Here is a 16,446-nt window from a genome sequence, read left to right as displayed (position 1 = left end):
CGGCCGCGGGAGCAACCGACTGGCGCATCCCCTGAGCCAACGCAGACGGGGCTCCCCTCTACTGAATGTAACCTGCCCCCACATCCAGCCTTAAACTCTTACAGCCTTAAACTTGTTTTTCCTGAGTACTTTTTAAAGTCTGACCTTTTGGGTTTGAATTGCTTCAAAACAGCTTTAGAGCTTTCCTGGCCCTACCCACGAACCTTGAGTCAAAAGAGAAAAAGACAAACATTACTAAATTAAATACAGTTCTGAAGTCAGGAGGCCCGGGACGTGGCACACTCAGTTAAGGCTACATAACACAGGGTGTGGTGTCTTTCTTTTGACAGTGAAGTCCAAATAAGGGAAAAACAGCCATCCTAGCAGGAGAGAACAGCTGTTGATCCTAGTGACTTGTAAGAAGATGCTTTTTGCTTCTTTTTACCCCATAGGTTGCCACTTAGAACTCAGGCCTCTTGCTCTAACAAGAAGTTTCCTTAGGAGCAAAACTTGACTAACTCTCACTGTGGTTTTTACTTAAGCTTTGTTCTAGTGTTTTCCGTTTCTGAAGAATTGCATTCTTGCCTGCCCCTCCCCCAACCCAAGCACAAACAGGTTTAAAACCTGTGTGGTATTTTATTGCGGCAAATAAACCCGTTTTTCATTGATCTTTCAGCTTGAGTTAAAAGATTTCAGTAATTTCTGAGTATGATAAGTACTGGTTTAATTCGTTCTTTCATTCATTCAATAAACAAATATTAATTGAGCCCCTGGACATTGTTCTAGTTGATTGGGTTATATACCTGAGCAAAATACAAAACCCTCACCCCTTGTGGATATTACATTCTGGAAGTGGGGGCAGCAGGCAACAAGTAATACATAAGAAAATCAAATAGGATAATAAAGCAGATAGAGGGTATGTTAAAGAAAACAAACCGGTGAAGATGAGGAAGACTACAGGTAGAGTTGGGTAGGGGACAAAGATCAGGAATTCAGGACTGGACTTTTTTACATTCAAGATATCTATTGGAAATTCAAGTGGAGATCTTAAGTAGGCAGTTGTACATGGGAGTGCAGTGTTAAGAAGGGTGGTCCAAGCTACCATATGCAGCATAAGAGATACCAGCTTTTTTTTTTTTAAGATGAAAGTTATGTCTTATTCTGTGACCTTACTGAGGACTACAGCCCAGGATATAGGAGTTTTTGCCAGCTCAGTAGTATGATCTAAAAGTCATCAGAAACTTAGATTTGTCCAAAAATAGAGATATTAAATGATATTTAAAGTCACAAGGAAGTGAATATAAATAGAAGAGAACCAAAGATGAAACCTTGTAACTTCAAGGCAGGAGAGTGGATGAACCAGCAAAGGAGATTGAAAAGGAACAGCCAGTGAAGTTGGTGAGCTGAGAGTGAGGTGCCTGGAAGTCAAGTGAATATAATGTTATCAAGGAGGTATTAGTGCTTACATGTGAGTGAGGAAGTGAGGACTGAGAAATAACTACTGGATTTAGTACCATGGAGGCTATGGGAAATGGGAAAAAAAACTTGAGTGGGTTTAAGAGAAAATTGAAGGAGAGAAATTGGAGATACTAATATTATAGGCAATTCTTTTTAGAAGTTCTCCTGTATAAGGGAGCCCAAAAATGATCATGGGGAGCCTACCACCACAGTTAACTGGTGGTGGAAGTGGAGTCAAAAGTAGGTTGGCCAAAAAATTGAAATATTTGTTTCAATGAGAATGATCTAGAAGAGAGGAAATTTTTATGAAGGAGCAAGAAGAGAGAATTGCTAGAGTGGTGCCTTTGAAAGGGGAAACGTTTATGATCTAGCACACAAATGAAAGGATTATCTATAGACAGGAGTACAGACTGTTCATCTATGAAAACTGGAGGGAAGGTCATAGGAGCAGTGGTGAGGATCTGTGGAAGTTCTCTTCTGATTATTTTTTTCAGAGACATATGATGTAAGGTCATCAGCAGGGAAGAGGAGATTCGGAAGAGTAACTGAAGGTGATGAGGAAAGAAGCGAAGATGTGATATATTCATCCAGGAGAATGGAAAGATGAATATACTAGGAAAGAAAATATATCACAGGCCTGCTGAGTGTCATTAAGGGCCCACTTGAGTTAGTTACGTATGGATGTGAGAGTTGGACTGTGAAGAAAGCTGAGCGCCAAAGAATTGATGCTTTTGAACTGTGGTGTTTGAGAAGACTCTTGAGAGTCCTTGGACTGCAAGGAGATCCAACCATTCCATCCTAAAGGAGATCAGTCCTGGGTGTTCATTGGAAGGACTGATGCTGAAGCTGAAACTCCAATACTTTGGCCATCTGATGCGAAGAACTGACTCACTGGAAAAGACCCTGGGAAGGATTGGGGGCAGGAGGAGAAGGGGATGACAGAGGATGACATGGCTGGATGGCATCACCTACTCAATAGACATGAGTTTGGGTGGGCTCTGGGAGTTGGTGATGGACAGGGAGGCCTGGCGTGCTGCGGTTCATGGGGTCGCAAAGAATGGGACACGACTGAGCGACTGAACTGAACTGAACCGAGTTCATGGTCATAAATTTAAGTGGGATAAGTCAGTATGTTTGTCCTTTCTTCCTCCAGCAGTAATTGACTGAGCCAGGATGCAGGCTCAAAGTAAGCTTAGAATTGTATGCAATTAGGTTTTACCAAGGAAATAAGAGCAAGGACAGAGGCACAAGGAAGTCAAAGATGTAAGGGAGTGAGTGTGATTCACCACGGAGTTTTAAGATGAGGGAATAGTAGACATGGAGAGACTAAGGTCAGAAAAACTGTGGTTGGATCAGTGAATTGCAGGTCCTTTTGGGGCTGAGGGTCTGTAGGAGTCCAACAAGAAGAGGGAATGATCTGAAAATATAGGTATAACATAAACGGTCTGGCTCCATTTTTGATATTTGATGACAGCTTTCAAGCCCCACCACTTCTTTGCTCCCTGTGTCCCACATCTGGGAAAATTGATCAGAAAGCCCAGCTGCTCACTCCTTTGGCGCCCATGGGAAGTTCAAAGTATACAAGAGCCTGTCCATGTGAGGGACACTTGACCCTGCCCCCCTACACTCACCCCAAACATCATAAACCCTAAGAAAGTCTCCTCTCTCTGTTCCCTCAAGTCATATTTAGACCAACTTGGAGACTGCCCTGCTTTCCTCAGAAAACTTCCCTACGTGTGTAATAAAATTTTTCATACTCTGAAAAAGTTGGTACATGTGTAGCATCATCAGTCTTGACATCCCAAACAAAATACAGGTGGAGGAATCTATCTCAAGTCTGCAGAATGACCATAACAATGTGGCAGTTTGAGTGGGACGCATGCAATAAAGATTATGGAGAAGTGATGAAGTGAATTTGACAATGCCAATGAATGACTAAGGAGTCTGGAATACAGTGTCATTGGAAGTGAGTCAATGAGGGAGTATCATGAGGATTCTCACTATACATATTAAAAACAGCAAGATTTAGGACAAGAGAGATACTGGATAGAAAACGTGTGCTAAACCTTTACAGTCGTGTCTGACTCTGTGCAACCTATGGACTGCAGCCTGCCAGGCTCCTTTGTCCATGAGATTCTCCAGGAATACTGGAGTGGGTTGCTGTGCCCTCCTCCAGGGGATCTTCCCGACCCAGGGATCAAACCTGCATTTCTTGTATCTTCCTGCAGGCTGGTTCTTTACCACTAGCGCCACCTGGGAAGCCCCCTGGATAGGATGCCAGTAGCCAAAAGTTGAAGCCTGGAGAAATAATTCAGAGTGATCTCTAAGTGAGTAGGGGACTACCACAATGAGGAGAGTGATATGAGTGATATGTCCTCTCATGGGAGGTCATGAGTTAAAGAAACAAATACTTCAGGGGGAGGAATTAGATAGGAGATGGGGAGAATAGCCTGAGAGAAGCAATGAAGGGTAAAGAGGGTCTCTCTCCCACCTCCAAGTCTTCCAAGGGTTCTGGGAAGGTTGCAGGGACAACAGCATCCACAGAGGGTGAGCCAGGTTTGCTTTAGAACAAGAAGGTGAAGAAATAGAGAAGAGATAGAAGATACAAAGGTTTTCGCTGAAGATGAACTGTGAATTCCAGAGGACATAGTGGAAAGAGTCTCAGAAATTGGGGAGTGTGGTAAAGGGGTTCAAAATAGGTGATGTGAGGAGCCCTGAGTGATTTAGTGGGTGGAAGACGAAGGGTGATCTGGGAGTCTAGGATTTCTTATGGTAAAGGATATAAACAGGAATAATAGGGATAAAGTTTCAACCAAATGAGAAGTGAATGTCAATTTCCATTTAGAATCAAGAAAGAATCAATGTAGGGTTTCCCTGGTGGCTCAGCAGTAAAGAATCCGCCTGCAGTGCAGGTTCCACCCCTGGGTCAGGAAGATCCCCTAGAGAAGGAAATGGCAACCCACTCCAATGTTCTTGCCTGGGAAATGCCAAGCAAGGAGGAAACTGGCAGGCTTCATACTGTTCTTGGGTTCACAAAAGAGTTGGACATGACTTAGTGACTAAAACAACAAAAAACAACAAAAAGAATCAATGTAGTTAACATTTTCGTGTTCAAAAGGGGGAAATTAGTTTTCTATTCATTTTCATTTTCAGTTCTCATTTGCGTAGTTTCTGTTGTCATCCCATGTAGAGCAGCAGCTACCCTAGGGTCCTTCCTGGGAACCTCCTAGGTGAGTTTGATGAGCTCTCATACTTTTGGACTTAACTTTTTGCTTTAAATCTACATGTGAGTCCCAAGATGATCCAAGCAGGTTGACCTGTGGCCATTTTGGGTAGGAAACATTCTACCTCTTGACCTGGCTCTCCTTCCCACGTGCATTACAGTTGCCCTGTGAATTTTGATGTCATATGGTGGAACTACCTTACAAACGTTTAAATTTACCTGTTTACCTAGCATCCATTCTTGTGAACTTAAAAGACTGTTTTTCTAAATAAAACCTGCTGCTGCTTCTGCTGCTGCTAAGTCACTTCAGTCATGTCTGACTCTGTGTGACCCCATAGACAGCAGCCCACCAGGCTCTCCTGTCCCTGGGATTCTCCAGGCAAGAACACTGGAGTGGGTTGCCATTTCCTTCTCCAATGCATGAAAGTGAAAAGTGAAAGTGAAGTCACTCAGTCGTGTCCGACTCTTAGCGACCCCATGGACTGCAGCCTACCAGGCTCCTCCATCCATGGGATTTTCCAGGCAAGAGTATTGGAGTGGGGTGCCATTGCCTTCTCCTAGGTAATGCAAAACTAATTGTTGTGTAGCTGATCCATATGGTTGCGTTCAGAGGTAATTTGTGGCCTCTTAGTCCTCATGTATAACATAACTTTGGATGTCCAGAGACAAAAGAGCAACTCCAATGGTTTCAAATATAGAAAAATCAACATCAATGATCTTTAGACTTTTTTGCTTCAGTTCAGTTCAGTTCAGTCTTTCAGTGGTGTCTGATTCTTTGCCACCCCATGAACGACAGCATGCCAGGCCTTCCTGTCCATCACCAACTCCTGGAGTTTACACAAACTCATGTCCATTGAGTCAGTTATGCCATCCAGCCATCTCATCTTCTGTTGTCCCCTTCTCCTCCTGCCCCCAATCCCTCCCAGCATCAGGGTCTTTTCAAATGAGTCAGCTCTTCGCATCAGGTGGCCAAAGTATTGGAGTTTCAGCTTCAGCATCAGTCCTTCCAAAGAACACCCAGGACTGATCTCTTTTAGGATGGACTAGTTGGATCTCCTTGCTGTCCAAGGGACTCTCAAGAGTCTTCTCCAACACCACAGTTCAAAAGCATCAATTCTTCGGCGTTCAGCCTTCTTCACAGTCCAACTCTCACATCCATACATGACTACTGGAAAAACCATAGCCTTGACTAGACAGACCTTTGATGACAAAGTAATGTCTCTGCTTTTTAATATGCTGTCTAGGGTGGTCATAAGCGTCTTTTAATTTCATGGCTGCAGTCACCATCTACAGTGATTTTGGAGCCCAGAAAAATAAAGTCAGCCACTGTTTCCACTGTTTCCCCATCTATTTGCCATGAAATGATGGGACTGGATGCCATGATCTTAGTTTTCTGAATGTTGAGCTTTAAGCCAACTTTTTCACTCTCTTCTTTCACTTTCATCAAGAGGCTATTTAATTCTTCTTCACTTTCTGCCATAAGGGTTGTGTCATCTGCATATCTGAGGTTATTGATATTTCTCCCAGCAATCTTGATTCCAGCTTGTGCTTCATCCAGCCCAGCATTTCTCATGATGTACTCTGCATATAAGTTAAATAAGCAGGGTGACAATATACAGCCTTGATGTACTCCTTTTCCTGTTTGGAACCAGTCTGTTGTTCCATGTCCAGTTCTAACTGTTGCTTCCTGACCTGCATACAGGTTTCTCAAGAGGCAGGTCAGGTGGTCTGGTATTCCCATCTCTTTCAGAATTTTCCACAGTTTGTTGTGATCCTCACAGTCAAAGGCTTTGGCATAGTCAATAAAGCAGAAATAGATGTTTTTCTGGAACTCTCTTGCTTTTTCAGTGATCCAGCGGACTCCCAAAAGAATTTTGAAAAATTCTTCTATCTTTTCCTCATTTTTATATCAACATCCAAATCTTTTTCTCATAAAATCAAGCAATTGTAAAGGAAGTTATTTCCAGCATTATGTTGTAAATATTGGCATTTGAAAGTAAAATAGTTACACAACTTTAAGTTTGTCCAGTTGAATTTAAATACCATCTCTATTTAATACAATTGAAAGAGTATCATTCATTTGATGAATAAATGAAACACTGTTTCTTTAGCTATCAGAAATGTAACACTGTTCCCTTTTCTTCTTGAACTTTAATAATTGCATTCCCTTATAACATTTTTTCCTGTTACATACTTTTACACATTTTAATCTGTTTTTCAACCGACCATACTTCTCTGCAATAGACATTTTAATGCCTTTTACTTTCATTGAAAACTTTAATTTTTGAATATGTATACACACTCTTGCCTTTCTACCTTGTCCATACCCACATAGAATTTTTATTGCATTCTTCCAGTGTCAGTGTTCCTTTACAGAGATCAAAATCAAATGTATTTTTAAACTTCAATATAATTTCATCCCCTTTTCTTACATAAAGATGGATTACTTAATTATATTTTTTAAAAACTGCAGCGTGACAATCTACTAATTAGTATTAATGAAAATACACTGATTAAACCAATATCAAATCATACTCTTGATAAGAAGTTTTTCTTCCCCTTTCCTCTTGATAATGGGGTTGGATCACAGAACTCGACTTACATTCTTCAAGGATTTTTTGGAAACCTAGGTGCTTTTAGTTCTTTGAACTCAGCACCAGTGAGAGCAGAGGTTGCAAATTGCAGCCCTGGGCAGATGTGTTTTGTTTGACAGATCCAACATGAACAGAATAAGACACTTTACATAAATGTCCAGATTTTTTACTTTTCTAAAAAATCAGATGATCAACTAGCCAAGTCTTTCATTCACTCAGCAACAATGAGCTGGCACTGAGTACCTCCTCCTTCTTTGAGGGGGCCAAGGCTCTGCAGTTTGCCACAGGTCCCTCACTCCTTAATTCTCCTGCCCTAGCCCCCCACATTTATTTATTTTTCCAGTCTGGTCCTTGTAGGCATTTGACATTATGACCTCTGAGTTAACCTCACAGTGATTTGGGCAAGTAGACCCAATCAGGAGCTTCTTTGAAGCTTCAAAATGGGAAGCAGGAAAGGGAACTAGTAAAGAGTACAGAAGGGAGGAGATTAGGCTCTGAATGAATACTGCAGTTAAAAAAGAACCCACGTTTTACCAGAACTTCCCTAGAGAAAAGAATAGACAAATTATCTATTTACACTGTTTAACCTGTATCCACTAGATGGCTTAGGGTATTGGTTAGCCAAGGTGGAGACTAAATTTGTACTCCAGAAAAAATGAGTCTGTTGTGTTTTAGGCATGAGATCATAGACTAAAAGGAGAGATAGGGCTCTCTTTTATCTTCTATGAAAAGGCAAATTGGATATTGAAGCAAAAAAAAAAAAAAAAAATACAATGGTTCTCTGATTTTCCACTAACACCACCACCTAATACTATGAACCTTTTATGTCCAAAATGTTATAAAATGATGTTAAGAGTATGGAATACATAAACCTTATATGAAGAAGGGTAAGAATTTTGTGTATCTGGTTTTAAATGGAATGCTTCACAATAGAAAAAAGAGAATAATCAGAATTCTAGTTCATTGTTATGTTTCTAATACCTAGCACAGTACCTGGCATACATAGGGTAATTCACAAATATTTGCTGAAAGAATAAAATAAATAAATGAGGCTGTCAGGAGAATTAAAGGTATAAAAATAGAATAGATGTTAAAGATGTTTTTAACTTGAAAGCATCATTCAGAATCTGAAACAGAATCATTTATTCTATTCCTTAATATTATCAGTACATTCACTGAAGACATTTTTGGGGGAATAATTCCTCAAGAAAAGGAAAGGCGAATAATAATTTGATACTAGGATTTTTGTCTGACTTGAGGCATAATACTAAAACTCTGGATATTGAAATTCCCCTAATGAAAAGATTGCAATAAAAGACTTGTATGGAGAATTCACAAGGCTGTAACAAGTGTGACAGAGATGATCATATAAAACCTGTCACATGGGAATTATTGAAGGGATTACCTTTTTACTGTGAGTTATGGTCTTCAGCAGGATATGAACTTGTCCTGAGACAGAGTATTTTCAGTCTCTGGAACAGTCTTAAGGTTTCATATAGACAAACTGTTAAATTCATAGTGTTCAAACAGCATTCCACAATTGAGTTTAACTATCCTCTTAATTTTGTTTATTCTTTGGCATTGCCTTTCTTTGGGGTCACAAGGAGTCGGACAGGACTGAGCGACTGAACTGAACTGAATTTTGTTTATAGTGGCTCAGATGATAAAGAATCACCTGCAATGCAGGAGATTTTGATCCCTGGGTCAGAAAGATTCCCTGGAAAAGGAAATGGCAACTGACTCCAGTATTCTTGCCTGGAGAATCCCATGGACAGAGGAGTCTAGTAGGCTACAGTCCATGAAATCACAAAGAATCGAACAAGTCTGAGTGACTCAGCAGATAATTTGGTTTTTAAGGTATGCCATGCTGTTTATCAAAGAGGAAAATTGAGTAGAGACAAGAATAAGCAAGAGATGACCTGGTAGCACTGCCAGAGCACTATTCATTGGCTGATTTGTCGTGTTTCTTTTCTTCTGAAGGCCAGTCCTAGGTATTTCCCAGTTGTCCTGAACGCAAGAACAACCATCTTAATCCAGGAAACAGCTGATTCACTCAGATGATTGCGGAGGACCCATCTGTTTCCTTGCTGATTACCCCAAGTAAAATCCAATTACAAGAACCAATTCAGAAATGTCTTAAGAGGTCCAAATGTTGGGTGGAGGATAATCCTTATCTTTTCCTGAGCTTTTCCTCCCCCCTTATTCTTTATCTCTCTCTTTCTTTCTCTCTCTCCTTTTGTTGATTGTTTCTTGTTCCCATGTAATGATTAGGAACTATCTGGAGAGAGTTCAGTTGTTTGTCTGGTTCTGCCACTTTAAAGCAGAGAGACTTTAAGTAACTTGCCTGGAGTCACACAGCTAGAAAGCAACAGAACCAGACAAACAATTGAACTCTCTCCAGTTCAGTTCAGTTCAGTCTTTCAGTCGTGTCCAACTCTTTGCGACCCCATGAACCGTAGCATGCCAGGCCTCCCTGTCCATCACCAACTCCCAGAGTCCACCCAAACCCATGTCCATCAAGTCAGTGATGCCATCCAACCATCTCATCCTCTGTTGTCCCCTTCTCCTCCTGCCCCCAATCCCTCCCAGCATCAGGGTCTTTTCCATTGAGTTAGCTCTTCACATCAGGCGGCCAAAATACTGGAGTTTCAGCTTCAACATCAGTCCTTCCAATGAACACCCAAGACTGATCTCCTTTAGGATGGACTGGTTGGATCTCCTTGCTGTCCAAGGGATTCTCAGGAGTCTTCTCCAACACCACAGTTCAAAACCATCAATTCTTCGGCGCTCAGCTTTCTTTATAGTCCAACTCTCACATCCATACATGACTACTGGAAAAACCTTAGCCTTGACTAGTCAGACCTTTGTTGACAAAGTAGTGTCTTTACTTTTTAATATGCTGTCTAGGTTGGTCATAAGTTTCCTTCCAAGGAGTAAGTGTCTTTTAATTTCATGGCTGCAATCACCATCTGCAGTGATTTTGGAGCCCAAAAAAATAAAGTCTGACACTGTTTCCACTGTTTCCCCATCTATTTCCCATGAAGTGATGGGACCGGATGCCATGATCTTCGTTTCCTGAATGTTGAGCTTTAAGCCAACTTTTTCACTCTCCTCTTTCACTTTCATCAAGAGGCTTTTTAGTTCCTCTTCACTTTCTGCCAAAAGGGTGGTGTCATCTGCATATCAGAGGTTATTGATATTTCTCCTGGCAATCTTGATTCCAGCTTGTGCTTCATCCAGCCCAGCATTTCTCATGATGTACTCTGCATATAAATTAAATAAGCAGGGTGACAATATACAGCCTTGATGTACTCCTTTTCCTATTTGGAACCAGTCTGTTGTTCCATGTCCAGTTCTAACTGTTGCTTCCTGACCTGCATACAGGTTTCTCAAGAGGCAGGTCAGGTGGTCTGGTATTCCCGTCTCTTTCAGAATTTTCCATAATTTGTTGTGATCTACACAATCAAAGGCATAGTCAATAAGGCAGAAATAGATGTTCCTCTGGAACTCTCTTGCTTTTTCCATGATCCAGTGGATGTTGGCAATTTGATCTCTGGTTCCTCTGCCTTTTCTAAAACCAGCTTGAACATCAGGAAGTTCACGGTTCACGTATTGCTGAAGCCTGGCTTGGAGAATTTTGAGCATTACTTTACTAGCATGTGAGATGAGTGCAATTGTGCAGTAGTTTAAGCATTCTTTGACATTGCCTTTCTTTGGAAACTCTTTCCAGATAGCTCCTAATCATTACATGGGAACAAGAAACACTGAAAAGGAAAAAAAAAAAAGAGAGAGAGAGAGAAAGAAAGAAAAGGGGAGAAAGTTCAGGAGAAGATAAGAATTATGCTCCACATGAAGTACGGAAAATGCCCTAAGGGTTCCAAACTTCATGTTATGAGCTTTTAGCATGATACCTAGCATAGAGATGCACACATAGAGATGTCTAAAATACCATGCTGCTGGAAATTCCAGCTGTTAGGACTCAGCACTTTCACTGCAGGTTCAATCCCTGGTTGGGGAACTAAGATCCCACAAAGCATGTGGCAAGGCCAAAAATAAATAAAATAAAATTCTAGAAGGCCATTATTATTTTCTTGATGAAAAGAAACAATGAAAGGATTTTTTTTAATTCAAAGGTGTAACTGAATAGATTTATCATTCTTGTGTAATTTTTTATTGAACAACCTGAGTCAGCATCTTCAACAAACTTTCCCAAAAAGCTTTAGGTAAAAATTCATTTTTGAGTTTTAAGGGAATGAACTTTTCCATACAAATAAATTTTATTAGAAAACAAAACTCGTCTCTTTAAGTACCATCTCTCATAAAACTTTTGACCATTGTTACATTAATAGAGGTTGTTTTGAACTATGTCACCTAAATCCCTGTCTTATTAAACAAATTATAATGGACACAATTTAACAACTTCATGCTGTAGAACCGTGCAATACAGAATCACGCATCGGGCATATTACAAGTAGGCAGGGTATGACCCTGTAATACCGGAGAGGAGATCCAGTCTTGAACATAACCACTGGAAAAGAATTAGAAGCCAGACAGTGTTCAAAATATTTCTTGGTACCAGACATAGTTCACAAAAGCAGTTGTCAGTGAGAGGCCCAAGGCAGCAGTTGATCACTGAATCAAGTTGACAGAAAATCAAGCAGCTCAGGGAAAGACAGTACTCTGCAATTCAGAATAGCAGGTTGGAAATGATCTCTCTAAGCTTGTCAGGGTCTATATCCACCATCTTTGTGAAGGGGAGGGCTCTAAATTTTAGCAACTGTGCAGACAAGAAGCTGGGACATAAATTTTGGAAGAGAAGTCAAGGCAAAGTTTTAACTATTAGGATAGAGACACATGGAGAGATGTAAAGTTTAGAATCTTATCTAGATTAAACCAGTAGGATGACTTGAGTCCAGGTCATAGATTGTGAAGGTGGAATTGATTTTTTTTTTTTTTAATCTTTCTCAAGTGAAGACACACTGAATAATCTGCCCTGGTCTTACTGAGAGGCTACACAGCTGGACTTGTATCACAGGCTGTTTGACTCCCAACATATTTCTTTTTTTTCCCCCTAAATATTTCTGCTGTTTTTCTTTATTCCCTTTAAACTAAAACAAAGGAAAACATAGGCAAAACACTCTCCAACATAAATCACAGCAGAATCTCTATGACCCACCTCCCAGAGTATTAGAAATAAAAGCAAAAATAAAGAAATGGGACCTAATAAAACTTAAAAACTTTTGCACAACAAAGGAAAGTATAAGCAAGGTGAAAAGACAGCCTTCAGAATGGGAGAAAATACTAGCAAATGAAGCAACTGACAAAGAATTAATCTCAAAAATATACAAGCAGCTCCTGCAGCTCAATTCCAGAAAAATAAACGACCCAATCAAAAATGGGCCAAAGAACTAAACAGACATTTCTCCAAAGAAGACATACAGATGGCTAACAAACACATGAAAAGATGCTCAACATCACTCATTATCAGAGAAATGCAAATCAAAACCACAATGAGGTACCATTTCATGCCAGTCAGAATGGTTGCTATCCAAAGTCTACAAGCAATAAATGCTGGAGAGGGTGTGGAGAAAAGGGAACCCTCTTACACTGTTGGTGGGAATGCAAACTAGTACAGCCACTACAGAGAACAGCATGGAGATTCCTTAAAAAACTGGAAATAGAACTGCCATATGACCCAGCAATCCCACTGCTGGGCATACACACCAAGGAAACCATAATTGAAAGAGACACGTGTACCCCAGTGTTCATCACAGCACTGTTTACAATAGCCAGGACATGAAAGCAATCTAGATGTCCATCAGCAGATGAATGGATAAGAAAGCTGTGGTACGTATACACAATGGAACACTACTCAGCCATTAAAAAGAATACATTTGAATCAGTTCTAATGAGGTGGATGAGACTGGAGCCTATTATACAGAGTGAAGTAAGCCAGAAAGAAAAACACCAATTCAGTATACTAACGCATATATATGGAATCTAGAAAGATGGTAACGATAACCCTATATGTGAGATAGCAAAAGAGACACAGATGTAGTGAACAGTCTTTTGGACTCTGTGGGAGAGGGTGAGGGTGGGATGATTTGGGAGAATGGCATTGAAACATGTATATTATCATATGTGAAATGGATCACTAGTCCAGGTTTGATGCATGGAACAGGATGCTCGGGGCTGGTACACTGGGATGACCCAGAAGGATGGGATGGGGAGGGAGGTGGGAGGGGGGTTCAGGATGGGGAACACATGTACACCTGTGGTGGATCTATGTCAATGTATGGCAAAACCACTACAATATTGTAAAGTAATTAGCCTCCAATTAAAATAAATTTATATTAAAAAATATAAAACAGAGGTTATACAACTCTGGAAAATACAAAAATAACTGGATTTGGTTTTCTGATTCCAAGGAAAATTGCAACTGTACAATTCTAGAGTCGTGTCATTTATAAATTTTGAAGGGACAAGAGTGAATTGTGTATTTATAAGAAATATGTATTGTTGGTAAGGAATAGCTTGCTATGTATGTACCTTAAGAATTAACTCTCATAAATTCCTGCATTCTAAAAGTAAATCTTTCCGTCTTCCTTGGTAGCTTAGTGGTAAAGAATCCACCTGACAGTGCAGGAGATGTGGGTTCAGTCCATGATCTGGGAAGATGCCACAGGCTGCAGAGCAACTAAGCCCCTGTGCCACAACCGTGAGCCACTGCTCTAGAGCCCAGGAGCCACAACTGTTGAGCCCATGTGCCACAACCCCTAGAACCTGTGCTCCACAGCAGGAGAAGCCACCACGATGAGAAGCCCTTGTCCCACAACCAGAGAGCAGCCCTTGCTCACCGACAACTGGAGAAAAGCCCACACAGCACTGAAGACCTGGCACAACCAAAAAATAAATTAAAAACATTTTTTTAAAGATTGCTAAAAAAAAGAATAAAAGTAAATCTTTCAAAAGGAGCCGGTGTATCCCTATGAAGATAGCACAATTCAGTTTTACCCATTTAAAAGAAATCTAAATTCTAAGAATTCTAAGTCTAAAAGAATCTAAATTCACATGTGCAAAATTTCATAATAAGCTAAAAGTATATAGTTCAAAGGAACAAAATTGTCTTGACATGAAAATAGAATATTATTAGAATCAATGATCTACCTGGTTCTTACTCTAAATTATTCTTAGATATTATTACATTATTACCAACAATAAATTCCTTTCTATTAGAATTCATTTTTTTTTAACTTTACAGTCTCTATTATTATTGCCTTTTGAGATTCAGATCTAAAGAAGACTGAACAAGAGGTATTTCCACTTGATTGTTTCACCTCAGGCTCTAAAAACGTCAGTTCTGGGGTTGTGAATAAAGATGGTGCTTTGCAAAAAAAGGTTAAGAAAATCAAACGGGTAAGGAAAGCTGAAAGTGGATGTTTGCTAGGCAGTGGGCCAGCAGGCATGAAAAAATAGTTTAAAAGTATGCAAGAACCATACACCAACATGAATCCACCACAGGTATACACGTGTTCCCCATCCTGAACCCCCCTGCCACCTCCCTCCCCATACCATCCCTCTGGGTTGTCCCAGTGCACCAGCCTCAAGCATCCAGTATCATGCATCGAACCTGGACTGGCGATCGTTTCATATATGATATTATACATGTTTCAATGCCATTCTCCCAAAGGACCAAAAAAATAAAAAATAAAAATCAGTGATCCAGAAATGAAAGGCAGGCAAAATTTAGAGTGTGCTGGAAATTAGGCAAGCAGATAGCAACTAAGTTGAACAGAAATCCCAAAGGAATGCTTTAGGAGACCAAGAATACCCAAAGCCAGGCCCATGGTTAGGAACCCAGTAAGCAAAAAAGAGGCAAGAGTTCTGGACAGCAGAAGTCAAGCACCCAGGTAAAGATGTCTACAAAGGAAACTTGATTCTCAGGCCAAACTGGGTCCAGCTTGGAACCGTCAGGAGAAATGGAAACCCAGTACCCAGGGAATATGGAATTGGTCCAACCAGAGGAGGTCCTCCTTTTTCCTTGTTAACAAAAGATTTGACTCTATGACTAGATAGGCCTTATTTCTATATCTTTCACTTTTGGACACTTTTATCCAGATAAGAGTTCACAGCACTTTGTAGCTGTCTTCCAAGGTAATGTGACATTCTTAATCATTTTCCACAGATGCTGCTCTGATTCAACTTGGCAAGAGGCTTATAGTCTCTCAGGACAAAGTCAAAAACTGAAAATAGATCCTACCCATTGATTCAGCAGGATTGGAGAGCTTGCTTCTTAATAATCCCACACCAAGTTAGTATTTGTTGTGTCTAGGAAATCCTATTCTATCCCAGCATGGGTCTGATTTTGTTCCAAAGGTGGTTTTCTTATTAAAACAGAAGTATCAACAGCTGGTACCATGTTATTTTCTCCCTCTTTACGGAATGCTAACAAAAGTTCTACAGATATGAGTCTGGTGACATTTCCCTTCTCTTTATAGAGCATAGGTCTCACACAACCCACCCCCTGTCGAGGCCATCTGGAGAAATAGAATCTTTTATCTCTATAGGCAGAGGGTTTATCTGTTTCACTTCCTTCTTTTAAGCTGGGAACCATCTCATGTAGTTACATACAGTTGGCCCTCCATATCTGTGGTTTCTGCATCCAATGATTGAACCAACAGCAGATCAAACATATATGAAAAAATTTCAGAAAGTCCCCAAAGCAAAACTTATAGTCTGCAGACAACTATTTATATAACACTCACATTGTATTATGTATTCTAAATAACCTAGAGATTATTTAAGGTATATGGGAGGATGTGAGTAGCTTGTATGCAATTACTATGCCATTTTATATAAGGGACTTGAACTTCTGTGAATTTTGGTATCCTCGGGAGTCCTGGAATCACCCTGGCAGATATCAAGGGTCAACAATATGTGGATAAATGACTCTCTGCTCCTGCCTTACCTGACTAGGTTGATAGCAGAAGTTATCTTCCTTAGAAGATAAAATTCCTTTTATATTCAGTTCATGGAATGAGGACCATGGATTCAGTTTTCCCTTTCCCCCTCAATTTCAAGGTAACTACAAGTTCTGACAGGGAATTTCACCCACATTCATTCTTCTGTAGACCCCTACTATGACTGTTATTTATATGGATTTGGATTAGACCACCTGAGTTTGAGTCTCAG

This window comes from Bos indicus, chromosome 3, assembly GCF_029378745.1.
Source record: "Bos indicus isolate NIAB-ARS_2022 breed Sahiwal x Tharparkar chromosome 3, NIAB-ARS_B.indTharparkar_mat_pri_1.0, whole genome shotgun sequence".
Taxonomy (NCBI): Eukaryota; Metazoa; Chordata; class Mammalia; order Artiodactyla; family Bovidae; genus Bos; species Bos indicus.
This window is presented reverse-complemented; position numbering follows the sequence as displayed.